Below are 27,780 nucleotides of genomic sequence, written 5' to 3' on the forward strand. Positions count from 1 at the left end.
TGGTTTTATCAAGACGTCTCTCTGTCCATACATGGCACATGTGACTATGGACTCCCTGCATCACATTGAGGTCCCCCATGGTGAGCCAGGTCAACCAATTTTTTTCCCGAATTGAACTTCCGCAGGATCATTTTTGGCTTCAAACCCAATCAAATGTTAGTCTGCCAGATCTTCAGAACCTGTCACAGCAGCTAGAGGGCAACTTGCTGTACTGACATAGAAACCAGCATTGTGCTTGAACTGCTAACTCCACTATCTATTTGTTCTGACATTAAAGTCATTGCAATACAGTGACATGATCATACAATTTTATTTAATTTCCACCATACTGTCTAGGCCCTTACCTTATTTTTATTTATTTTTTTGTCAGTGAGTGTGTCTACCCGTCACTGGACAACAGGAAGCCCTTCTTCCCATGCATCACATCAGATCCGCTACTTCATTCCTGTGGTGACAGGTGAGCTCTTAATTTATGTCTTTTATAGGTGAGGCTAGTGTTGGAGGTAAAGGAGTTGACACACATCAGGACAGGTCATGGCTGTGTTGTTGTATGTCTTTTGCCAGGACACTTTTAATACTTCTATCGAAACAGTACAAAGGACACACTGACTTCAACTGCTGGCACTTGCACACAGCCACTGCCAGTATTTCACACGACTGAGGCAATATATTCGAAGTGCGGCGGAGGTGGTTGCTGCAGTTTTGCTTTGACAGTCAAGAGTGGCATTTGCAGCTTGTGCTTACACACCGGGCAGATGGACACACTGTGACAGACAGAAGGTGGAGGGGAGGGAAAGCAAGAAAGAAAGAAAGAATGCAGCCGTGGGTAAATTCAGCACCATGGACAGCTACCATCAGACAGCTCTCTGGGCAGCGTTTGTTTGTTTTTGTCCTCAGGAGATGAATCACTTACAGCAGTGCTCGGTTAGCAGGCTGATTTGAAATGCCACAAGAACCCGAGTTGGTTCTTTTCTTTGTCATCCTTATTTTCTAAATATTCACTCAGCTAATGAGCCTGTACACGTTCAAAACTGGGTGAAAAATCATGTTTGACTTCTTCATTCTGCGGCTGAAATGCATTTATTCACTGCTCATGCTCGGCTTGACAACAACATTCTGTTACTTAAAGCATCAAAGCTTCCTGTCATTGCAATGGAAGCCCTACAGGGTTGATTAAGAGTTAACAGGGTGGGTGGTGCTGCCTGTTTCCCCACATAGTTTTCCATGACCTGAAAAGCTCACTGTGTTGTTCGGCGATGTTTCATCACTATTGACAAAACCCTGGGGTTGGGGATGTGGGGCACTTTGTGTTGCACTTCCTCCACTGCAGTGGTGACCTCATTTATTGAGTTAAATTCTTTCACAGCAGTTCAGGTTTAGTGTGGGCTGGTAGTAGACAGAAGAGGAGGAGCACATTAGGGTCAAAACTGGAATAAAATGTGACTCATGAATTGAATATTCCAGATATTTTCTTTCCCTTGCATTTCACTTAAGCAGCACAGAAAGTTCAGATTTTTTAAAGCAACCTGAATCTGAACCACATAACAAATGTTGATAATGGCTGTTACATTAACACCTGCTTTCTGAATGTAATAAATCAAAGTCCGTAAATGATGGTGTATTTATTGAGCAGTTACCTTGATTCTACTCATGCTTCTGTTGGGCCATGAAATGCACAAAGTGCATGAGTCAAGTTATGTATTTAAGGGGCACAAATGATGATTTGTTTAATTACAAATGTGTTTATTTGTATGTGCAGCTGAATGAATGAAGTGTAAATCAGTGTTTTTTTAACATGCCACAAAATGTTCATTTACCATTTAAAGTAACTAATTAAACCATTGCTCAGTCAACTTAATCACGACCAATAAATATCTGTAAAAGCATAATCAGCACGGTTTAAAAAAAGACAAAATAAGACTAAATTATTTACCACTGCCAAAAAAGGCAGGTGATGTAATTGCCTGTGTGTTTGTCTATTAGCAAAAATATCACTTTAAACTCAAATTAACCACTGGATGATAATCTGCTACTGGGAAACATTTGGAGTCAACATAATTGAAAATTGGCACCATAGCTAATCAACTTTAGCCAACACAAAAATGGCTACAACTGAGTCAGTTTTAGAGGCATCTATATTATATACTTTGAGCACTAACAATTTAAGATCTTTATTTAAAATTTTGGCACGTAAGGCGGCAATCAATATGCATTCCTAAAAGGATTGCTAGTTTAATTTAAACAATCATCTACTCAAGTTTATTTGAAACTTTGTTTATTTTTGTGTAAAACTCATTCAGTGCAACAACTTTTAGTTTTAAATGATATTAAACACTCATTATCAAATTTTAGGGTTTATCAGCTGGTAACCCCTGGGCCATATCTTGTTCATAAGATTTTTATATCTAGCTTATGAAATTGATAAACCACACAAACCAATACAGACCCCATTCAAAAGGTAAACGACAGCAGTGTGTTAGCCAATCAGAAATCAAAGCATGTGATCAAGACCAATCAGACATGGAAACAGATCTGGAAGAGGAGATGAAGCTGACTGCTTCTCAGAGCGCTACCAACTATCCTGCATGTTTTAGGTGTTTGTCTGCTTCAACACATCTTAAACATCTTTAGACAGTTTCAGTGTCAATTTGATGTCATTTTGACCTGAAATTTGTCCTCAAATGAAAACGATGAAATGCTGAATCAGTAAGTTCTTGGCAAAGTTAAGTTCACCTGATTAAGAGCAAATTCTGAGAAGTTGTTTTGGGTTTGGAGCAATTTAAAAAGTAGTTCTGTGTTTGTGCCTAAATGTAACTCTGTGTTTTTTAGGGGTTTTTTTTGCTTTGTTTTCAGCAATCCACTGCTTTTGGTGCTTCCCTGGTGACTTTCGACTCTAATGCTTATCATTTTTAATTAAGTTTATTTTAGTCTTATTTAGTTTTACATTTTCAGCAGTTTGCAAGTATAGTCACAACCAAAACTACTTCATCAAAAAGATGGGAATGAAAAAATGTTTAACTCTTTTGAAAAATGAAAGATTAATGTAAGTGCCTTCTGTTTTTGACAGCGCAAATTAAAATACATAAAACGCATCAGCCATAATTATCAGTCTGCCCAATCTACGACTGCTTCCTGCACGCTCTGCTTGTAATCCTTTTCATGACCCCAGGCATATTCTTTTTAAAAAGGTCAAGATAAAGCTACTTTTGAATTAATTTCAATCAATTTACATGAATTTCTAAATGTTGAACAAACATAAGTCGTGCACCTACTTTATGTGGCAACAAGAAATCTAACCAGTCATTATTCAGAAACTCGCTTATGCTCCTATTAATATTGAAATATAAGCAAAGATGCTGTTTAGTTTCAGTGTGTCAGTGTGGCACAAAGTAGGTCAGGTCTCCCTTGAGCTAGATCTGCTCAGCAGGTCAGTTTCTAATTATCAAATCAGCATTTCCAGGAGCAGAAAATAACCTGACGTGTATCTATTTGCATGAACACATTGACATCAATTTAGCAACCCACTTTTATTGTTTTGAGCTTTACAAAAGTATCATAAAGTTAAAACAAGTGCATCAACAGCAACTGAATTGTAAGTAAGATGGAACAAACATAAATGATTGACAGAGAAGCCAGGTGATGAAGTGATGTAACGATCTGTGAGGAGCAGTACGGTTTTATGCAAAAAGAGAGCTATAATCTGACTTTTGCTGTGAGTGTTGATAGATTTATAGAGGAGTGAGGAGTTGTACTGTCTGTTAATATAGAGAAAACAGAAGATAAGGTGCCATGAGAGGAACTGTGGTGAGATGAGAGATGTGCAGTGGGAGTGACAGATGGGTTCAAAGTAGTGGTGGGATTACATCAGGGATCCGCTTTGAGCCCCTTCTTGTTTGCAATGATGATGGACAGGCTGAGAGATTATACCAGGCAGGAGTCCCCGTGGTTTATGATGTTCAGAGACCTCTGTAATGAGAGTAGGGAGCAGGTGGAAGACATCCTGGAGAGAAGAGGAATGTAGTTCTGTGGAAGCAAGACAGTCCATGTGTGAGTGGCAGAAGGAGATGGGTGGAACAATTAAGCAGCAAGAACTAGAGGTATTGAAGGTAGATGAGTTTAATGTCCTGACGTCACCCACTCAGAGCAAGGAGCAGAGCGCGGAGGTGTCGAAAAGGAGGTTTACAAGATGGGAATGAGACCTGCTATGGTGGCTGGTTTGGAGACCGTGGCACAAACGAAGATGGGAGGCAAAGCTGAAGGTGAAGCTGAAATTTTCATTCATAGTAACCAAAACGGACAATGATAGACATGTCGTACATCCGAGGGACCGCTCCGGCTGGGCAGTTTAAAGACAGTAAGGCAAGTCCAGTTTGGACGTGTCCTGAGGAGGAAAAGTGGACTTTTTGGACAAATTATATTATATATAGACCTGCCAAAAAAGAGGCAAAGAGGAAGACCACAGAAGGTTCATGGATGTAGTGAAGGAGACTACACAGAAGGTTAATGAGATGGAGAATGCTAAAAATAAGGTGAGATGGAGGCAGGTGGTTCACTGTGACAATCGCTTAAAGGTTAGGAGGTGAAGAAACAAATTTAACTTATGCCCATAAAGGTAGTATCTCACAAGGTTGTGACACATTGGGACTTTTTCAGGGGCTTGTGTACATATTGGCCAAAAAAACAGCTTTAGTGCTCTAGAATTGCAAAAATTACATTAAGAAAAGTTCCAGGCGGGTTCCAGATGCTTGTGACATCTCCAAAATTAATCTCTCACATTTTCCTAATAATAAAAATTCCAGCAACACGAAAACAAGGCCCTGAAAGTCACGCTAGGAAAGTGAGCACAGTTTGAGACATTTTGGGAACTCGCTCACAATTCATAATTTGTTGCCAGAAGTTGCAGCCCAGCGAGATGGTTGTAAGCAGTAAAAACTTTCAGATTTGCTTCAAACTGCAGACTGCAATAGACGAAGCATTTCCAGCCTTTTCTGTTCAAGTCAAGTGTTTGTGTGTTTAGGGTGTTATGGGCAATTAACTGCAGTTTGCAAGAAATATTGTCACACTATTGTAAATATGCACACATTTATTAGTGATATAATGATAAAATGTGAGCAGTGTTTTTGAGACTATTTTTCCTTTCAAACTAAAAGTACTTTTAAAGCAAAGTTGGCAGGCAGACAAAGAGCTAAGTGAATATAGTTGCCACTCAGAGATTTTAGCATCAAGGTTGGCCTTTTTTATCATTTTAAAATCTCTAATTATATAGTACTGCCCTGCTATCAACCCTCAGCACTGATCAGCTTCAGGTGAAGTCTGCTGCAGTTTTCTGCCCACATGATTCCAAATTTTAGTCCTAGTTTCCTGATAAAATAAACCTTGTGGTGTTTGCTGCACCATTGGCGTGGAGTCTGTGCCGTTAGTCTCCTCTGCTGCGCCTTTTGTTTTGCTCTTGCTCCCCCAACATTTGATCCTTAACACCACTCGGCTTTTAATCAGAGCTTTCAAATTTGACCTTGACTTAAATCCATCATGCTGACATTTCTGGTGAAAAGGGCTGAAAAATCGAACGATCATCTCTTTTATGTGCTCAGAGGAGGGGATGATTCTATGAACTCGGGAGCATTACAATTGCAAGGAAGTTCCATTTTCGCCCTCCCAGCTCCTATAAAAAGAGCCTGTGAAAGCTAAGAGGTAATTATCATAAGAGTGTGTGGAACAGAGCTCCGTGCACGGGAGATTATCCTTCACTCCCTCCATCCCCTCTCGTTCCCTTTCTTCTTCTGTTTGTGAATCGCTTTTAACCTACAATCCAAACAGCTTTGACAGGGATTATGGAGTTTTGATGAGAGACAGAAAGAGGCTGCGAGAGAGTGAGTTTGGGGTAATGAAGCAGCAATGTCAAGGAATGATTTATGAGCATTCCCTTCCCGTCTGCTCTCCCTTCACCGAGACGCAGTCAGTTCAAATATCGCATTACAGAAAAATTCAATTCTGACCACGCACAAAGTGATCACTGTGCCATTTCAAGAAATTGAATAGCATTGTTTGTTTAATACGGTATTCCGAGCCTTCCAATGATATGTCAGCAATATTTCTACATAACAGCAAAACAATGTGCATTCGGGGCAATATTGGCAAAGCAAAGCTTGAAAATGAAGTATTTATTTAAAAAAAAAAAAGAAGTCAAGTTTCCTTTTCTGGATGTTGTTTCAGAACTGTTTTGATTTCAGACAGAGGAGATGGCAGCTCCCATGGCCTGAGGTTACTGCCTGAGCTAATGACCTGTTTACAGAGAACACCACATCTCATTGTTAAAAGCAAATCAGTGCACAGCATTGTGTGTGCTCAATTACCAGAATAAATAAGTTTAGTTTTGACATTAACAGTAAAAAGAAAAAAAGAAAGAAAAAAAACTTAGGTTGGCATAGCAACTATTTCCCCCCACTTCTTTATGAGATTATTTCAGGATTGTCCTGCCACTGCATGTTTACATTGTGGACATTAGGCTGACAATTTTATTTTTTCTTGCCTATACTGAGCAAGTAAGTGTGTGGAAAATCCAGGACAGGTCAATAAAGCAAGAATAAAGAACTGCTTGTTGTCAAACGGATACATGACTTGCATAACAATTTTTATTTTATTCCAGTAAGCAGACAAATAAATGGTTAGGATGTACAGCAAGGTTTGGAAAAAATCCAAAGGCTGTTCATTTTTCTAAATAATCAACCGAGATCACTGACAAAATCAGCTGGCAACAGAAGAAAAGTGTTTCTAAGTTTCTAGCATGTTATAAAATATGCTTATTGCCTAAATCCAATCTGTGTGCATTAAGCACAGTTGTAGCTGAGTGGTGATTAGCTTAGCTTAGCCCATTTATAGTCTACAAATGCACCTGCCAGCAGCGGCAAATCTCTCTGTTTAACATTATTATCTTAATTACTCAAGTGGAAGTATAAAAGCAATGTGTACAAGCAAAAATAATGTGTGGCTTTAGCAGGAGATTAACTGCATTAGCTGTTTGTGAACTGTTGAATCTGACGGAATTCATTATGATGGTTTGTAAATGGGTGGTAGATTTTACTTCGGCTGATGAATGAAATGCTCATCCATCCATGTCTATCCGTTTATTAGAGATCAGGTCCAGGAGGGGAAACCCAGACATCTCTCTCCCCTGCAACACTCTACTGCTCCTTCTGAGGGATCCCATGGTCTTCCTAGGCCAGAGAGGATATACGATTCCTCCAGGAAGTTCTGGGTCTGTCACAGGGTCTCCTGCACGTGAGATGTGCCCGAGGCGTTCAGAAGGTATCCTAATCAGATGCTTGAACCACCAGTTAACTTATTTCGATGTGGAAGAGCAGCGTCCCTAATCCAAGCTGTGTCAGTGTGTAGCACTACACATTAGATATGTGACAGATGTTGCCCTCAAATCATTTCCAAAACATGACAAATTAACTTAGTTAAGCAAACAAAATTGCTGTGCATCATTATCAACTTTGTCCTTGTCATTAAATGTTTATTCCTGTGGCCAAACCTTGTCATTGCGACGAAGCCGGTTTACTTTTTCACACGTTGACCAATTCAGTTCTGTTACTACCTCGTTTGGCGGCACAAAGACGTCTCAGTTGTGGGTTGGCGTCAAGCTCCCGTGCTGCCATGATTCATTCAGGAATCACGCAGAAGCGGCCAGAAGGCATCCAAGTCCTGGCTAGAAGTGTTTTGTGAAAGTCCCTTAAGGCTGAGCCCACCATACTGAGAAGGAAGCTCATTTCAGCTGCTTGTATCTGAGACTTTGTTGTTCCGGTCTCATTCTATATCTAAGAGTCATAGATGAGGGTTAGATATACAAATCAAGAGCTTTGCCTTTAAGCTCAGCTCCTCCTTCACCACAACCTCACCAGATGTTTGTTTTGTAAAGAGAAATGAAACGTTTACCTGCAAAAATGTGATGCTTATTGTAGGGGCACTTATTTCTTCTACTTGAGCTAAATGCATACATTTATGATTATTTCAATATATTTATTATTTTTGGAATAGCCCTCGAGGTTATTTATGTCTTTGGTTTGAATCTACTTGAGGATATGTTTCGTTGTGTATAGAAATGCTAATTAGACGTGTGCAACATTTTTCTTCGACAAGCACTTCAGTGGAGCTGCTGTTCTGGGCTTTCTCGGTCAGGCTGCAAAGCATTTTGCTTTGGTCATGGAAAATATAAGATTTGCCAAACAATAGGATTCAACTTTATTTTTTATATAATTAGACACACCAGGTAGCATATAGCGTTATAACCCAAAAGAAGTGATCTGGTTGTTATAGGTGATGGTTGTGCTTTATTTTATTTAGAGCTGTCTCGTTTCTAACCATGAAACAACTTGTGACTTATCAGTCATATCAACTCCTAGCTTCAGTGCCAGTAGAGAAATATCTTGTGTAGAATTTCCTCTCTCATTCATGCTGTAGCTCTTGTGGTTTTCCATTTGTCTTCATCACCAGCACCTTACAAGACGATCCCATTTCCCCATTTTGCCCAGAACCATGAAGCATAACTATGACTGCTTAAAAAAAAAATGCCATCCTGTACAGGTGATGTTGCCTCTCCAGCAGGCCATTGATTATCCTCATGTCTACCAATCAAAATGCATCACCTCATTTGACTATTTATTCTTAAAACTGGGCAACAGGAGCAAAAACGCACAGCTCTTTGAGTTTAACGACTATTATCATTTGTCTGTGTAAAGTGACTCGCCTTATTCATGAAGGCACGGAATGAGAGTGTGTTGTGGGAGGGAAACGGCCCAGTTTTTCAATGAGGCCTTGATCATCTCAAATGCACTTCAACAGACGTTTGTTGTGGAGGCACTGCTTTGTATGCAGGATACGACTTCACTGGTAATCAGGAAGAACAAACTTAACCAAGCTTTTAATTGTTGTTTATGTAACTGTCTGATCCCATTTAAATCACACAACAGAATCTGCTCCACATACGGCCATGATAATTTCATAATAAAGGATTTTACAATACATTATCTCCAAATGGAATTGGTTTCTCCAAATAAAAAGTTAAAGTAATTAAGATGTAATTTTTATAAAATCTAAGGTTTTAAACAGCTATTTTTAAAAGCAAATGCTGAAACCGTTGTACAGTCTTTTCTTGAGGAACTACCACTGAGGTCCTCATTGTGCTTAAATAATCTTTTTCCAGCTGCTCCAAAGTGTAGCCATTAATAAAGCAGCATTTTTTTGGATAACCTAATGGGAGTAATAATGGCAGTGGAACTCAACTGGTGCAATTCAATTTTAAGGATATGCTGGTTGCCCTTGTCAAGACTTAATGGATTATCAATTTATTTCGCTTTACCCCATTATCAAATTGATGATGGGGCACTAAAGAAATATACACGTCTGAAATGCAGAATTAAAATGTTTAAGCCAGTTACTGCAGACTTTTTTTGTATTAAGGTTTTTTTTTTTGTCTTCTACTATGGTGTACAATGGTCAGTTTTACATGAATCCATTCAGGTTTGGATTTCAATGTAAAATAGAGTTTTAGGCTTTCTTTTAGCCATGTTGCTAATTACTGTAAAGTCTTTTAAGGCTGTCTCTTATTTGTATGCAAAAAAGGTAAAATTCTATCAAATTATTGCTAAAAAGCAAATATATGCTCAGTTTTTTTCCCCTACAGTTTGAAAAGTTTTCCACAAAGTCTTATTTCATTGTACCCTTACAAATTTTTGTATCATTTAATGTCCTGTTTCATTCCAGAACTTCATACTTGACTTCAAAATCCTTTAGTCTTCCTCTGACACCCAAATGAAAAATACATGTGACCACTATTTCATTACTGAAGTCTGTCTGCTGCAAAGCCAGACCTCATCTTAAAACCTGCTGACACTCATGGAAGAAACCCAGAGCGAGCTGTAGAGCACATGAATTAAAGCTTAAGTTGATACAATAATGGTTCCGAATCCCTTCTAGGCTTGGAAGTGACAGAGCAACGACTGTCACTATTTCAGTTAAATGAGACGTTGGCCATTATGTGGAATAAAAGAGTATTCTGCTCTCATTCCCTCAAGTGGTGTGGTTGAATTACTGTTTTTTCTAAGTTGTAATAGAATCTGTTATAATTTAAACATGTCTCACTTACTTACATTTTCATTTCACAACACTTGTTCGATAGTGGAAGTTTGTTCTCAATAAAATATTATCGAGCAGTAAAATCTGGGTTGGAACATGTGTATTAGCTCATTTTTATAGATTAAGCTATTCTACTTCATTCTCATTTTTTTTTTTTTTTTACTTTTAGAGATCCAGAATGAAAAATAAATTTAAGACTCAATTACTAAAAGAAGTGTATTTTTTATTTGCAGTGAAGTTCCAGTTTAGGGGTTAGCAAATCATTGTCAAAATTATTCCGATCATCAGGAAGCTTTTAGCTGGGAATGAAAAGAATCTTAAAGAAATGGTTCAGATCATTTGAAGTGGGGTTATGTTGAAAGGTTTTAAACATTTAACATATTACTGGTTGTAGACTATTTGAATGACCTCAGTTTAATTACAGTACATACAGTAATTTAATTCTAAACAGACTGACAAGCTAATGGCTAGTCCATGTGAGGCCAAAACCAAAGTGGATTGCTTCCATCTAAAAAAATAACAAGTAGTCTCAAATTTCAAACTATTTCATGCTATTGAGATTAAATGAACCTTTTAAGGGCTGTGACTGTTGGTGACTGGTCGGTAAACGGCTTTACCGAGGAAGTCTCCAAAATGTTGGAAACGTTTGCAGGAATTCTCACTTTCCTTGTTTGGTTGCTTGATTTGTAAACATGTTTAATAAATTTGTGCTCAAAAAAGTTGCAGTGTTATCACGAGCGTCTCAAATTTATCTTAATTTAGTTTCACTTATTTCTAGAGCACAACTGAGGCTACAGCCCTAAATGTGCAGGTATTAAAACCACACCAATGTTACGTATTAAACTGGTCCAAATCTACCCATTTTATGTCAAATGTGCTCCAGGAGATTAAATCGTAGACATTAGGGAGGCTGCCGAGGTGGCTACAACATAAGATATGCAGCCTAGAACAGTTTTGCAAACACAAAAATAGGCAGTTGTCTTTAAAAAGTGGCTGAGCAAAATGCACTCTGAGACTGGAACAGAAAATTTTTCTTTCTTGCTAACAGTCATAGCTCGGTGAGATATGAGCCTTAAACTGCCATACGTTTTGCATTACATGTCTATTAACATGGAATTTCCTGATTATTTGCAAGCACACTCAGGATCAGCAGCACATCCGGTGCAGGAATCTTTATTTTTGTTGGACTAACCATTTAACTCAGTTCATGCAAATTATATTTCATAAACTTTTACATTACTGTCATAACTGTCATTTTTAAAAGTGCAGTCTCAAAAATTTCTATCTGCTTTGCTTTTGGCCCAGCTTGAACTAGCTATTAACCCATTAGGTAAACTATTTCTCCAAACCGAGGTGGTTCAAGTGAGTTAGTTTTGTTTTTACAAAAGATTTTGTGGTTAATTGGAAATATGAAGAGCAGTAGCTAACTGTAGCACTTCCTGCAAGAAAACCTCTGCCAGAATAGCCATTGTAAGGGTTTATGAAATGATTGCATGAACTCCTAATAAATCTGAGATTGGAGTTTTAAAATGGCAGCAACTCAGTTTGATCTCGGCCCCACTCATATTAGCCTTTGGCTCATCAGTCTGTTCCAAATTATTCTCCNCAAAAAAAAAAAAGTGAGAGCCTCATAAGGCTATCTATAACAGGTAAGACATTCTTAAATTTTCCACAGAAGTCCACTTCAAAAGCTGTTCACTATTCCTTCAAAGGCTCTCTGAGAGACTTCCTGAAGGCTGGCAAACAACCCCCCTGTAGATTCCAAAACCTCTCTCCAGCTTCTGCACATGAAATATGGAACCAAGATGAATTATACACAACACCTGTTCATTTGACATGCCAAATCCACACACCTTATGCAGCGGTCCCAGAGCCTGTGTGGAGGCACACCTGTTCCCCAACGTGACAAGGTACTGATGCCTCATTTGGGCGCTCCCTTTGAGTCTTTCTGCCTGAATGTATTATTGATGCATTTAATCTTTCATATCGCTCAGCGTTTGACCTCTTAGGGGGTGTATCATAGAATGTACCTTGATTTGTCTGTTTAATTACTTTTCTTTTTTTTAACTGAGCTTAATGTTTCAAAGGGGACATGTATTGATTTAGGGTTGAGCAGGCAGTAATTCTGTATGTTTTATGTTGAAGACTGTCAGTCAGCTTGACTCCGGTGATCTAAAAAAATAATGAACAGGTTTGGCATTTAAGAAATACCAAGAAAGAAGGGCATTCAGACGGTTTACAATCGAATAAGGACCTTGTTTGAAACGTGTTTGTTAAAGACTTTATTTTAAAGTCATTTACATTCATACAGGAATGTCAAATTCGCTGCAGTTCCTGCCTGATGGTACTGATCTACAGTAGCCGTGAACAAAGCACTCACCATACTTTAAAAGCACTGAAGACGGTTCCATTAAATCCTGGATATTGAGTAAAACCCTTGCTGTCACACACTGTTGGCCACTATATGAGAAAATACCTCTGTCAATAACTGGTAGAGCAGGACCCGGGCAAAGAAAGCATATAAAATGCCACATGTTGACAGGTATATTCAGCCAGAAATTCTTTTATTGCCTGGATTTCTGCTTGTTCACTTTCATCGAGTTCCCTCCCTCACTGTAGATTATTTTAAAATACATGCCCGCCACCTGCCTCTGCCTCGTCATATTCATGACAGTCATTATCACTCCCACAAGTGAGCATATAGCTCCCCTCTCCCCCCCTCTTCATAATGGAGATTGCCAAGAAACACTTTTGAAAGGTCAGGTGGGGGGGTTACAGGGAGGTATACGGGATGAGGGAGTGAAACACTGAATCACTGAGCAGAGAGGTGACTCAGGAGGAAACAAGGGTGAGGCGAAAGCAGTCTTTATAGGTCAAGATGTACGACTGGAGCTGGAAATAAGAATATAGCAAGAGTAGGAGCTGAGATCACAGGGCTGCAGGAGGAAAATGGCTGTCAATACATCTATCTTCTGGTTGCCTTTTAGAAAAAAGCAATCATTAAGTATAGCGACACCTGTTGGGCAGGTGTGAAACAACGGTGGGGTTACCTTTATCATTGAACAGGTGGACACAAGATCCATCTAAAAATTATACAAAATACAAATATATTCATGTTTAACAACACCATGTCCAAAAAAGTTGTATTTGATCTATCAAAAGTAAGGATGGGCAGGAATTATTTAAAAATAGGGGAATGATTTTAAAATGTTCCTCAACAGAAAATTGAGGAGACTTTAATTATTCCATCATCTACAATCCAAAATATTAAGATTTCAAGACAAAAATGTGACACAAACTGAAAGGTATAAAAAAGGTATAAATTATAAACTGTATACTATTACACAGCTGGTTACACTAAAAAAAAAGGTAACATAACTAGAAACCTTAAAGTAGATGAATGAACTGTGGCTGTTGGAATAGTTGGAGAGACAAAATTGTGAGGAAAATATGCCCATTTTCGATTAGAATCACCCCGATTTGTTTTTTCCACAAACTACTGATGAAATTTGCCCTGCCCAGTGAGATACTAGCTTTAATTTGAGAGATTCGTGCAATCACAGCCAAAAGAAATGCAATAAAAAACAACAAAGAAGGCAAGTCCACATGAGGCAAAGACTAAAAAAAAGTTACATTTTGTAAAGTTGGAGCCACTATGATAATAAATATCAACATGTTTAAATGTTAAAACATTAGTCATCCCAGGAATAAAAAAAAAAATAGACATGACATTATAGTAAAGTAAAAGACAGCACGGAAAATATCAGAAACAAGTTATTCTTTCTTCTTTTATTCTTTAGTGTTTTACAAAGAAACAGGCTGCTGTTGTGAAAAGAAACTTAGTCGAACACTCTGCAACATTTGAAGCATGACAGTTTTCAGAACTGTGCAGAAGTAATAAAGCCAAAAGAGTTTTTGATATTTTCCAATGGCAACCATTTCTTTGTATCAAAGATATTTCAGGAGCCCCCTCCAATAGCAAATGCAATTTTAATTAAAAACATCTCATATTGACCCCAAAACAAAGTATCTTTTTGTAAAATTTCTTGAGTTCCTTTTATGTATTTTGTTTTGTTGTTTCTTAGTACATAATTTAAAAAGCTCCTTAAGTCAGTTTTGTTTTCTCTTCTGTTTTTTACTAATTAGGTACAATTTTCTTGCGACTTTCTCTTCTTTTGTTGAATTCTGTACCCTGACTTCCTGAAGCCATGAAACCGAACAAATTAAGATGAAATAAACTGCCTGTTTGTGTTACACATGATTACAAACATCTCTCCATCTGAACAAACTCTTGACAAAGCAGGCATTGTCATTAAAAAAAAAGAAGAAAAAACCTTGAGGAGACCTACAAAGGGTAAATCTGACCTACCTTTGAACGGCGTAAACAGTTGCTAGATCAACTGAGCTGTCTGGGATCACTGCCACAAGCCATAAATATTATATTGAACTATTACAGCACAGAGCCTTTCTTCAAGCATGATGAAATTATTTGCACTTCAAATACAATAATAACCATCAACCACATTGATTTTCAATATGAAACACACAGAACAAGACTCTTGTGAGTCTATTCTGTTTGCGCAACACCTTCAGTGGATAAAGTTAAGGGACTAATAGGATTTTCTTCTCACTGCAACTTGAATAAAGGGGGAAATATTGATAACTAAAGCCTAATAATCAGATGCAGAGATTTTATTGTTCCCTAAATAGCCTATATAGACCTTTTTTTACAGTGGAGCTTTGTAAAAGGTTTTAAACAATAATGATTAGCTATGGACAGGTCTTTGAATGAGCTCAGGTTTGAGTGCAGCCAAAATCCAAGCCTTCTTAAAACACAAATTTAATAGTTTCCTACAATCAATATCTTATGAATGCTTCTGCATTGCATGACTTGATTTATTCCATTAGAAATATTATTTTGATCGACAGTGCTAAGCTAGTTGCTGCAGTTTTGTACTTGCGAATAATGGCCTTCCTCAGAACAAAATACAAACGTTGAAAGTACACAATTTTAAACTGACAGACGGACATTACAGGAGCGACTGAATAATGAGGGAAGGAAGCGTTCAGTCCTTTACGCTTGTGCAGAGCTGCTTTGTTCGACGCGATTAGGCCCATCCACTCCGTCCAAGTGATACTTTTAAGAAATCAGCACAAATGGATCCCTGGGCCAACAGGGAAGAGAGCAGAGAGAATCAGGTACACACAGCGGAGGGCTCTCCTGCTGTGTTTTTGTGCATGAGATAGGCAAAAAGGAAGAACTACAGATGTATACCTTCAAAGGAGTCAGCATTGTTTACCCCCCAACAGGGACACAGGTATGGATGAAAACGAGAACAAAAGAAGTGTTCATAAATCATACTTTGCTGTTTGTTCATCCACCNCTTGTTTACAGCACTTCTTTCTCTCCCAGCTGAAAGAAGCAAAGGGGTGTGTGGAGGTTGAAGACGAGCAAAGAGCCCTACTGAGCCATGTTGCACAGTTATCTCTCCCATGTGATCTTTCTCGCAAGATCAAATGTAACGGCCGTCCCTCAGAGCAGCGAGCAGGCGGTACAAACCAGCCAAGCATTTCCTACTTTCTTCTGTTTCTGCTTGTGTTGCCACTTTTCTTTCCCTTGCATCTTGCTCGTGGATGCTCCCCTCTATATCGCACCCCATCCATCCAGCCTCTGTAGGCGCTCAGATTGTCACAGAAGCCTTCACTTCCTGCTCAGTGCATGGACTTCGATGACCAGACTCTAAAGCTCTCACTCTTCGTGTTCTGTGAGACTTCACAGCTGTGTTTACTCAGTCCAACAAAACCTCCAGCACTGCATCACACACATCCAGCTGCTTATAAAGTGTGTGTGTGTGCCTCTGGATCAGTAGGTGGTTGGAGGACACCTCAGTGAAACAAGTTTTTGAAAAATGTTACACTCACCCTAGCAGAAGTACAGCCCTTCGTCCATGTCAACAGCTTCGATTTGATTCTGTCTGCAGCACAGCTATCTGTCATGGCAGTGAGCACAGGGCTGCGAGACGGTAAAAAACTGGGACTCCAGAGTGGAAGATACACTTGCCGCTAGCCTGTCAACCTGACCCTGTGATCCAGATCACAAAGTGGGCCCATCTCCAGCTGCAGTTGCTGAAGTAGAAGTAGGTTAAAGTAAAAAAATAAAATAAAAATAGTGTCCCTTGAAACATATTTTACTGCATCAGAGCCACAATGTTTATTATAAAAAGACATGCTTTAGCAAAACTGTTTGTTTATGGTAATAATATGGGGGTTAATAACCTAATGCAGTTCGAATTTCCATAAATGAGACTGGACTTCATTAAGCTTCAAAAATACTGCACAAAATTTTAATTTCCCATCTTAATAGGACAAACAGTTCGAGTTAGGCTTTAATTGCAAAAAACATGCACCCATACATTTTTTTTAACAGCCTGTGAACACTATAAGAACAATTAATTCAAAGTGTTTGAAAGTTCTTTCATTATACTGATAAGAAAGGTTAAAAACTTCCTTCTCAAATGCATTTTCAAGTATTTTTCGTTGTTCCAGCTCTGCTGCTGACAGCTACTGACCTTCCCTGAAGGTTGGGTGTTTTGTTCTAATTTCTTTTTATGCACATCAGCTTAATTTACAAAAGAACCAGCATTTACCTCGACCCCAGTTTTTATTTAAAACAAATACAGATGAGCCTAAGTATCAAAACTTAAAAAACTCAAAATGAAGTTTGCTTTGCAGAGCATGTGCTTGATATGATAGAATTACACCTATACTTCTATGCAGCTAAAATTTCTTTTGGTTAACACAATAATTTGTTTATAAAGCTAGTATATTTTTTTTAAATGAATAAAAATTTGACCGTCCTTAGCATTGACCATTAACTAAACCTAGACATTAAGCCCCTAAATGTTAATTCTTCAAAAGAATGGAAGAGTAGCTCCTGTAAAATAGGTTCATGTGGCTCCAGTTCTCAATATTAGGAGGAGGCAGGAATACTTTGATCTTTTTTGTGTAGACTGTCTTTAGCCAAACCGGTCTAATTATCAGAAAGTCTGTCACTTTAAGTAAAATAGTCAATTTGTCAGATTTATTTCTAAATATTTTCAAAAACCAGCCTCATAAAGCATTATGCAAATGGCTTTTAATTCAAGCATGCAGATGTTAACCTCAAAATGTTTACAAGTTGAATTTATTTTGCATCTGTTGGCTATCACTGCGATCATCCTGGTGTGTTTTTACATTTAGCCTTTACTGTGCTCAACTGCAGCCTAACTGAAACTCCATTGGAAGATTTTAAATTTTAGTAAAATTGGATGCCACAGCTCCAAGAATTTAGAGCGAAAAGTAGAAATGTAAATGGTCTGCTTATTTATTATAAATTCAAATGTTTCCGAGTGCGGTTTATCTCCAGCGACCTTTCGAAATTATGCAAAAAAGTGAAAAGGTACATGAAAAATGTTTTTGCTGAGATTAGTTAGACTGACAGCTTTGGCTCCAATGATTTCAAAGTGGTGTAAACTCCCCAAGCAACACCTTATCGTAATCTTAAACTGGACCCATAAAATTATCAACCAAGTCTTGGTTTTCCTCACTTTGTTCGTTATTTTACAGAAATGCACACAATAATTGAAAAGCATTAAAAAATCGTCTTTAATTTTAACTAGAATTGCCATACAACTCTTTTAAAATTACTGAACGTCTGCATAAAATCACAAGGTTAAGCAGGTTAACGAGGCTTTATATTGTACATAATGCCTTAATTTCTTTACAAGCAAATATAGTTATTATTCATTAACGCTCAAACCCATTTTGCTGTATGAGCTAATATTGTAAATATTTTTAAAATCCATTCTATTTGCCAATTGATGACGCATTTTTTGTTAATTTTAGCATGTGTGCATGCTATTTTCCCCCTGTGTTTCAAACGAGCCTCCAAAGTCGTGCTAAAATCCTTTTGTGTGCAAACAAATTCACATTTTTACACAAGTCATTTGTGTTCAGAAGCAGCTCGTCTCACACAGCCAACTTGGAATGGTGGCGTTCGCCTGCTGCCAGCCTAATAAATTTTGTGAACTAGTTGGAGAAGTTCATTAGGTGGTTTCATTTCACACTGGCAATTTAAACTCTCCACATGTATGCAAAGTAAGGAGTCGTCTTAAAGGGCCAAACTTGTATAACAAGTCTGGTTGCTTTTAAATCTATTTTTGTTCAAATAACTTTTAAAGCTAAAATGAGCAACTTTCAGAAGAGCTATACTCTTAATCTGGCTGCAGTGAGTAATGTCTTGTATCAGTATGGCAGAGTGTGAGGATGATTTGTCGAACTGCTTTTATTTACAGGATCATACCTCTTCCTTGTACATTTTTGCTGCTCACACCATTTTTAGCTGAATAATGCTGTCACATATGAGTCATTGCTCTCTGCTAGACTTCACTCTTGTATGATTCAGTCTTGTTTTCTTGTCTTACTACTTGCTTTTTTTCAGGAAGAGTTAAATCTTTATTTTCACATTATTTAAAGCATTCAGTCATGAACATAAAAATCATTTGTTTATGCAGAATTTTCATTCAGATTTTTATCTTTTTTAATGTCTCTACCGTGAATCGAAGGGCTTTATAAAAGGAAACGCGACAGGAGCAATTGGCAATTATGCAGAACTCTCTAAAATCACATCCCAAATTTGAGTTTATCAGAGGGACACTTGTGGTGGAGGATTTGCAAATCGTCAGCTCACTGAAGGGCACAGCAGATGTTGCGGCTGCTGCTTTTTTCCCCACAACTTATGCTTTCAGACACCACAGCTGTTGAGACTGCTTTGCCAAAAGGATCACCCCCGCCCCCCCCAAAGGAAAAAAATAAATAAAAATCACGAAGACAATTGAGAATGAACGATCTTCTGCTTCTACTTTTTACAGCCCTTTATGGGATAGTTTTAAACTCAATTTTAAAGGTATAATCTGGCAATTTTTGAAGTGAAGTTCTTTCAAATTGTTATAGTTCACACTTTATCAGCCGTGACATCAATCATGGAGCATGGAGGATGGAGAAAAGAGCAGAACGCTACATTAGTTAATATTAAACCTAGACTGTTTTTTTTTTTGCATGACCTTTTTAGTTTTCTCAACTGAACAATATCTGTGTTGCTACATTACTGCACGTATGCTGAGCATAGACAGTGTCCTGAGGCTGCAAATGTATCAAGATTATTAGCCAGTGTAGAATTCTGTGGCACTGGTATGACATTTTAGAGAAAGCTGTTTAAAAAGCTTAAAAACTGTCAAATAAGGGTGCTCATTTGGCAAGCCTAGCCTAAAGGAAGACTCTTCTGCCCTTTTCCTTTTCTCTATTCTTCATTCTCTATGACCGAGGTACTAATCATTCAACTATTTGACAGACATTACTTCAAAAATGACCAAACTATTCATTAAATTCTGACCAGACTGACAAGCTAACGGCTAGTTCAAGCATGGCGAAGAGCAGAGTGAATTGCTGCAGTCCCAATAGTACCCCAGTCTTTAAAACTGTTGAAGTGTCTTCAAACGGTGGACGTTCTTCTGGGTCTTCAGAATTGCAGCAGCGATGTAATGATCAAAGAAATAACTTTACAGGCATAAGTTATTCTTGAACAGTGAGAATTTATTAAAAAAAACAGTCTATGCCGAATCGATATTTCTGGCCCAATCAGTGAAATCCCCCTCTCCTTCTGGGGCCGCTTGTTTTTTTATAAACATTTACCACACCCAGCTGTAGAATAATACACACACATCCCACTGGAACGGGCTTGACAGTATAGATTTAAAATACATTCAATTCCCTTTATGGTAATAAGCTGAGGTCCGAAGACGTGCAGTAGAGAACACCTCCATACATGTCCTACCTACAGTGTGAGCTTAGAGGCCCACAATCCACTTCCTGAAAAGGGATTTCGCCCAAAGACAATGTCTCAACTTGGAACTCGTGCCCCATTGCAGCTCAGCACAGATGTATCCCAGATACCTCACTGTCAACGATGTTTTATAAACATTTACAACCCATGTAGGCCAGGAAACTTCCAGTGGGAAATATGTTTTTCCTGGATTAATTGTAACTGAGGCTACAAGGGTTATTTTGAACCAAGGGGAGCAGGAGAGTGAAGCAAAACTTAAAACAGTGCAAAGATTTAAAAAATAGTAATAATTAATATCCGTCTAGCTCTCTCTATTAATATTAAAGGTGTTTAAGATGGCAGAAATTGTTCTTGCTCTGTCTAGACTAGCCTTTAGCTCATCTATCCAGTTAGCTATTTGAATGACTTCAACTTGAAGATAGATAAACTCTTTCTCAAACTGGAAAGATTAAATATTCATGACCTTTTCACGGAACGCCACTTCACTGGAACTCTACTAAATGGAGACAAAAGCAGAAATGCATCTTCTTTCCAACTGTTTAAAAGTTGAATTCTCCCGTTTCTGCAAAACCCGGCTGCTTCAATAAGCTGTCAGTCTGAAAAATGAATATATATGACCTGCTTGTGTAAAAGTTTCAAATTAAAATGGATATCCACTTGCACTGCATCCATTTATTCAATTTTATCCCATGTATTTTCTGCGCTTTCCCACTTATTTAAAATTTTTGCGTCCGGTAGCCTAATTTTTCCCCAGGATGGAAACCTTCCGTCTGTTGCTGTCTGGGAAAAAAAAAAAAATTGCTCCACTAAAGCCCAAGCAGCTCATGAAAAACCCACCTCTGCCCAGCTTAATCAATAGCAAAGCCTCTAATTAAATGCTCCTTCAGTTTTCATACGCTCGTACACTTCAACCTGTAATTTTCTGTACATTTCACAAGCAAGAGCTAATCTTTGCCAGTTTTTTTTTTTTTTTTTTTTTTCCAGCAGGTCAGAATTAGATTTCATTTCCTCCTTTGTCCACAGTTCCCTACCAAACCACAGGAGGTGAACAAATGTCAAGCACCACTGTGGGTTTTGCGGCATGTATAAGCGGATCATAGATTTAGGGCTAGCAATTATGTCAAAACGCTTTGGAAAAAAATTATAATAATAATGAAATGCCACCTCTCAAGTGGCATTAAGCCATACCTTTGCACATAATTTACATAGATTAATTTGCCTCCGTATTTTTTATTTTTTTACGGTTAAACCCAAGTTGAGCTAGTCAAATTTCATGGGCCTTTCAGAAATAAAACAGAAATAAAACTTATGATTGCAGGATGTTTGTTTTTCCCAGTGACACCCAACAAACCATCCAGTTAACAGGATTCAGTTGCTGTCGAGGTAAATGGCAGCTTTTTTTTTGCCTTCAAAAGTGATCTGAGAAAAAAACGAATCAGGGTGGGATATCGCAAAGGTCAACATAGGAAGTGTCTAAAACTGATAGCAATTGCCCCGATGCGGTGACAGAGAAGAAAGATTTGTCACAAACAACATGAAGGGTGTCCTGATAAATTGTGTTGCTAAATAGTCTGGCATTTCTGTAATGCAGACATGGAGGTGGCAGACGTGAAGCAGGATAACCCACGGATGATTGAGTACGTAAAGACAGCAGAGCAGCTGTAATAAACACCAAGCCCATAAAATCCGCCTCAAACACATCTGATGGAATCACTCCCAAGTATAAAATTGTTTATTATTGTCACAGGAAAAAAAAAACCCTAAAGATCACAGAACATGTTTGTTTTCAAAAACTGAGTAAAAAAAAAATAACAGTTGCATTTTGTCTGATCCTGCAGTATGTTGCCTGATTTTTAAAAAAAAAAAATTTTGGCTTATGCAGGTAGGCAGATTAAACCTGATTGATGTTGGGATGACTCCATTTGCCTCAGCTGATTAATAACTGTTTAATCAGGGTTTAGTTGTTAGCAGCTGTGGCCGTCCAGTGACTCATTTGTTAAGCATAAGACACTTTCTCTTTGCACTTCCTATCTTTATGGACCTTATTCTCTGTCAGTTTCTTCATTATTGAGCTCTGCTTTGTATTATCAGATAGTTATCTGATATGCCTTACAATATGTTGGAGAAATTATCTAAATTTCTCCGTACCTTACTGGCATTTGCTGCTTTCCTTGGTGAATAATTGATATCACTCTTATGTTCAAAAGATTAGGCTATCTTGGTCTAAATTAAAAGCCACATATGCTGCTTATTTTGTCTTTAAAAGGTAATGTATACAATAATATCAGCCACTATGAGCAATGTTGTGAGTTTAAGTCTTAATTTTGTCTTTATTGTAGTTTTTTAGCGTTCTTAGCCAAAACTTTGGAGAGCGCCACCCAGCACTGTGGATTTTGTTAAATTTTTATTTTTGTTTTATTCGACTGATTCAAAGTTTGGGACAAGTCTTTTTTTGCAAACAAGAAAACAGAACCTATGCCCAAAACACATTTTTATTCTTTTCCCCCCAAGAGATGAAGCACAGCATTAATCTGTACATGTTAGACTTTACCTAAACCAAAATATACATACCTTTGCAGTCTTACTCAAAATGTAGCAAGAAATACTTTTTTTGCTTTCAAATTATTTCTAGTGTTCAGTCATTCTATTTAACTTTAGCTAAGTTGAGGCATAAATGTATAGATGTTTTCAACTGAAATACTCAGACTTACAGGATCTTATATTTGGTTTATGTTGACAAACTCCTACTTTTCATCTTTAGCCAAATGGCAAATGCAACAAGTGGTATAGCAGTGCCTAGAAAGGTTGGTAAATTAATTTACCTACTTTTCAATGGGCCCATACGGAAAGAGGTCAACTTTAAACAGTGAGAAAAAATATGAAATGAACATTAAATATAGCACACTGGCAGCTCTTCTGCTACTTGACAGTAGTGAAGAAACAGCAGTCACGAATTAACCAGCATTCCTTGAAGAAACTCATATCACCAGCCACCTTCCGTGTCAAAGTTGCAAAGATCTCACGTGATTTGTTAGCACTCGAAGTATGTAATGGGGATGACTCTCAGCTACTGTACTACCACATCACATTTGAGCTCAATCTGTAAGATCTATTTGGTTATAGCCATCTTTGTTTTTAAGGTTTATTTGTTGTGGTGGCAATCTTGAATCAAGTTGGCCCTATGGTAATCTGTTGTAGATGTACATTCGATTCTTACTTTCTAAGAGTTTCATTAAAACCCTGATTCTTGAGGTTTTGCAAACAAAGAGACACACAGTAACAAAACCGTATTAATGCAATGACTCTTATGACCTAAACTTAATTAATGTATCCAGTAAAACATAAGTCCCTAGAAACTGAGAGGCACAGATGGTGTCTATGAAAGACAGACATTCCTTTGCAGGCATTTCTTGCAGCACAGTTGCAACCCTGATTCCAATCAGAAACCATTTATAATTCAGTATACTATGACAGATAAGTAACTTCAAATATTTCTTATATGTGCATTTATGTATACTAGTGTCCTCTTTCTGTTGCCCAAGTTTAACGAGTTGTTCCTGTTGTTGTACCATCAGTGCTTGGTGGTACGGCACTCCCGCTGTGTGTACAAACTTTTGTTTACTCTCCATTGCAAAATAATTAAATCTGTTTTCAAGAGAATGTGACCTTTTGGTAGTCTAAGATAACGATCCAAATTAACCTGTTATCATGACAAAGTGAGTTTTACTATCTCAGCATCGTAATGGAATTGACTTGTGATCTTCGGATGATAATATTAAAGAATGCAAGGTCGTCCTTGAATAATAAAATGTCATAGGTTGCCTTCCAGTAGATCAGCTCACATAATAGACACATTTGTCCATATTTCTTGCTCCATCTTCATTTTTTTAAATTGAGCCAAACCTGTGCCAACATTATATCTGCATGATATCTATAAAAAAAACAGAAAAGGGGGTCACTTTGTTCAAATGCAACTTGTGGTGCTCATTACCCTTGAAACGTACTGTTTTCCCATAATTTTACAATGAATTACAAATAAAAGCTTGACTTTTTTTGTAAGTGACTTGCCTTTATGAACCCTTTAAAAACACTTTTAATTTATGACTTATTTGGTTCAAAAGTAGAGGAAATGCTCCCCCATAGTTTGTGATCATGAATTTTCTGGTAGCATGGTTGACTTTACCCCTGTGGCCTCTGTGTATCCAATTAGTTTGCATTTCCAAGCATTCACTGCACCATCATTATCACAGTAGGTGTTTCAGCACCTCTTCCAGCAGGAAATTGTCTTCTATGGTTTTCATGTTAGCTGCTGTCATAACGCCATGAAAGTCAGATGACACTGTAAGCTGGAAGTACCCTTTTTTTTTTTCTTGAAATTCATGTGCAGAACAAATGCAAGGAGGTCTTTATTAAACTGTATTAGGGGGATCAAAAGAGCAATGCTCTGGCAACATCTGCATCGAAAGCTGCCAAGAGGATTTGTTTCCTTGTTAAATCAAAAAATTTCAACACAGAATTTTAAATTTCATTGCAGTCTACAAGACTCTGACTTTCTGAAGGAGGCTTGTACAGTGAAGGGATTCCTGGAAAAGCATTTAACAGGTGAGGTTCAAAAACCAAAAGGGAAAAAAATAATTTTGTTTTTGAAGTAAAGTCAAGACGTCAGGTCCCCTAGTTTGTTGCTGTTTTCCCCCTTTGGCGGTATGTGCTCTGCAGGGACACGAGGAGAGCTAGCTCTGGAAGGTTTGGCCCGAAGATAAATTGAGTAACCTTCTTCTGTCATTAGTAATACCTTTTCCACAAGAGCAGTGGGGTGATGGGGGGAAAGACAGAGCAGGAGGGGATGAGAGCCAGGAGTCGGCTGTAATTAGCCATGAAACGAAAGCTCACCCGTCTCCGCTCGGGTTTGAGTTTCAAACCTTCAGCCGTCACTCAGTGGCTCAGACGTGTGAGAGCTCACGGAGGTTCGACTCTGCTGCGAGGTGTCCGTCCAGCTGAACCGGAGAGCAGAAAGCTTCGGCCTCTTCGGCTCTGTCTTCGATCGATCAAGCCGCCTACATGTTTCTGTCTAAGACTGGCTGGCAGGCAGGAAGGTTCTTTGTCTGGCTGACTTGTCATGTCCGACTGAGACACATTGTTATGGATCCCACTGGAGTCATGGAAAAAGGCAACTTTACAGGTCAAAGAGCTAAACAAACAGTCATTTCACCTTGCACAAAAAACAAAACTTGTTTTCAGTGTAGTTGTAGGTACATCTTGTTCTCAGTTAGCAACATGTATTTTTGGCATTTATTATTTGTTTATAGATTAAACAAAATAGATACAAGTGACCTTTAAAGTTTATTTTTTATTTATTTTCCTCCCACCTTTGGCAGGTGGTACAAAGCAGTTGGCGTTCTGGTTCTATTTTATTTTTCAGACATGACGTACTCCTTAACAGAAAATAAAGCACAAAACTGGGTTTGCTGTGACTCTGGTTCAGACTAGGCATAATATTCAGATGAAAATTTAAATAAAGGCTCATGATTTGGGAAAGAAGTCTTCACCAGGCATCTGTGTTTGCAGTCATATGAATAAGGTACTTGTAAAATCTGACCTTTTCATGAATGCATCTCATCAACACCACCAGAGGAGAATGATTGCACCAGTTGTCATAATAATGGAGCAGGAGCCTTTTTGCCTTTTGTGGTGCTGACGCATAAAGTAAAAAAAAAAGTGGAGCAACTACATTATGTGACAGCAACAAAAAGAATGGTTTAATCTTATTTTTGTCAGACGTTTAGCTTTTTTTTTTTTTTTTTCTTTTTCAGTAGCACATTTAAAAACAATCTCAGTGGATCAAATGGCAAAACATCAGCTGCAACATCATAAATGTGTAAAACACACAAATAACTGAGTCAAGGACCAACGATGACCTTTTTAGTATTCTAGGTTGTCTAGTGCCAGGACATTAGAAACAAATGCATGCTTTCCTATAGAAAATGGCATTGTTTAAAAAGAGATTAACTCACCTATCAGATGTCATAAGTACAGGCAGACCATTTAATCAGTTAGATGATTAATCTTTTCCTTTTTCTGATTTTTAAATAATCTGCCACACCTGTGCCTGACACAATGAAGCAGGTTTAACTTGGCCAGGGTTTCTTTAAATGATCCCATTCAACTAAGTCTAACAGTGGGGTATCGTGCTCAGCGACACTACAAAGCTGGTCATCAACTGGGTAAGTCAACCCAGGATTTCTGCAAATGGGTCTGTATTCAAAAGGAGAAAAACTCATTATTGGGAACTAACTTTAGAGTAATCTTCTGTTTTATGCAACGTTGGTGTTTAGTTTTGACAAGGTGTCTTGAGAAAATGTTGGTACAAAGTGGTACAAATCTCCTGCAATCAGGTCACCTTTTATGTTTGGGGTACTATTTTTGGCACAACATCAGCAAACTGCAAATTGATGCTTTACATTTTGTTTTTTAGAGAATAAACTAATGCAAAGTTGGTCTCAATCAAACTAATTACCTTGATTACATCCTCACTAGTGGCTTAGTGTAGTCTTTTGAAACTAGGCAAAATGCTATGTAAGACAACTGTTTTTTAAAAAAATCATTATAAAGTTATTAATTCTGAGGCTTACACCAATATTGATTATTGCACACCCTATTATAGGTCTAAATTTATTCAGTTACTGTTTCTTGTTTTCAATAAACTTCGTAAATAACTTTTAAATACTTTCATTTCTATTCCGGTCAGGTATTTAGTACCTTGTGATGTTTTCCCACACAAATGTTTGAGTATAAAAAATTCTATTTTGGTTTAAGTATAAAACAGGATTTCTGGTGAGCTATAATAATATAGCTAGCCATTTAGCTTTACCTTTATGGTGCATGTGTGTCCTGTTAGTTTGAATTTCCAGGTGTACGCCGGCGAAGGATTAACACGGTGCAGGTGCTAAAAATGCAGCTGAGCTGTTTTTGGTTTTGTCCTCAAGATTAGATCCAAGTAGGGGGCCTCAGCACAAGCATCCCTCCCACTTCCCTGACTGCACTGTTTTCAGGACAGGCCTATGGTGACAGGCCCTTCATTAGAGTCTTTGTCCTGGAAGAGCTTAGTACATAATTAATGTCTCCATGATGGATTACACGGGTAGGTTACAAAATGCAAAGAGGTCATTAGGAAACAGCAGAATTGATGCAAGGCTTTTTTTTTTTTCCTCCAATGAACACGCCTACTGTGTACCCCTTCTGCACTCGCACCAAATTGCTGATTAGAAAGTCACAACATTTACACAAAATTTACCACTGGTATCTTTAATACAGGTGTGAGTGGAAATTAACCCTGTGAGTCTTTACTTGTCTGTTGTTTGTGTGCGAGCTGAATGCGGCTGCAGCCTGACAAGCGATCATCTTTATTGCGATTCTCACAGGTGGAGTTTTGGGAGGATGTAAGCCATTAATCAAAGCCATTGTTAATGATGCAGAAAGCACAGTGGAAATTAAAACCCTTCTGTTCCTGAGTCCATAATATTGAGGTGATCCGTGTTAAAGCTGGAGTGACTGTAAATGTCAGGAGAAAGGATCTGGTTGCTTTTTTTGTTCAAGTTTCAACAAGAAACTTTGCACATTAAAGGAATGGTTTGGATCTTTTGGGTCAAGAGCACCTTAAGACACCTCCAATCTAAAAAATAAAAAATAAAAATAAAAAATCAGTGATCCATTTATTTAAAAACCTATACAGCACCATCGATTTTGGTTTAAATTATTTTTTATCTAGA

General features: G+C 38.0%; 1 long non-coding RNA gene across 1 annotated transcript in view; it reads left to right on the top strand.

Annotated features, from left to right (window-relative positions):
- The window catches only part of LOC112450785, a 241,257-nt gene that overhangs the window by 90,074 nt on the left and 123,403 nt on the right, over window positions 1–27,780 (top strand). Inside the window, exon 3 of the long non-coding RNA XR_003039481.2 lies at window positions 371–457. This is a non-coding gene — a long non-coding RNA (uncharacterized LOC112450785). The remainder of the gene's footprint in view (window positions 1–370; window positions 458–27,780) is intronic.

Source organism: Kryptolebias marmoratus, linkage group LG18, assembly GCF_001649575.2.
Source record: "Kryptolebias marmoratus isolate JLee-2015 linkage group LG18, ASM164957v2, whole genome shotgun sequence".
Taxonomy (NCBI): domain Eukaryota; kingdom Metazoa; phylum Chordata; class Actinopteri; order Cyprinodontiformes; family Rivulidae; genus Kryptolebias; species Kryptolebias marmoratus.